This window comes from Odontomachus brunneus, unplaced genomic scaffold (genome assembly GCF_010583005.1).
Source record: "Odontomachus brunneus isolate Ranch 3 - 2012 unplaced genomic scaffold, Obru_v1 Obru_scaffold_021, whole genome shotgun sequence".
Taxonomy (NCBI): Eukaryota; Metazoa; Arthropoda; class Insecta; order Hymenoptera; family Formicidae; genus Odontomachus; species Odontomachus brunneus.
Window position 1 is genome coordinate 1897449 of NW_022639471.1, and position 403 is coordinate 1897851.

Genomic DNA, 403 nt, shown 5'->3' on the forward strand with positions numbered 1-403 from the left:
GGGGGGGGGGAGACCACTTGGTCGTGGGAACTTGGGCATCCTTCTCCGTCGCTTTTTCTTCGCAATCTCGGCTCTCGATATCCTCCGTGGCGCATCGCGCGGACGTGAGTGCGGTACTTGGGACCGGGACGAATCGGCCCCGTGGTACGACGTGCGAATTCTCATCGGGGACGCTGAGAGGAGCAAGAGCAGAGCAACGTAGGTAGTCGCCGTCACACGGTGTGGTCGGGTCTATAATTAACCGCGGAGGACACGTCTGGAAGAGAGAAACGAGCTGCCGTTTCTACGAGAAATTCAGCTGGGAGGCTGCGAGCGACTCTCGACGGAGTGAAGGAGGGAGAGAGAGAGAGAGAGAGAGAGAGAGAGAGAGAGAGAGAGAGAGAGAGAGAGAGAGAGAGAGAGA

General features: G+C 58.3%; 1 protein-coding gene across 1 annotated transcript in view; it reads left to right on the forward strand.

Annotated features, from left to right (window-relative positions):
* The first annotated feature begins 6 nt into the window (after positions 1-6).
* Positions 7-403, forward strand: part of LOC116842056 (LHFPL tetraspan subfamily member 6 protein-like) — a 38894-nt gene continuing 38497 nt past the window's right edge. Inside the window, exon 1 of the mRNA XM_032810711.1 lies at positions 7-198. The gene's annotated coding sequence lies outside the window, so the exon portion shown is untranslated. The remainder of the gene's footprint in view (positions 199-403) is intronic.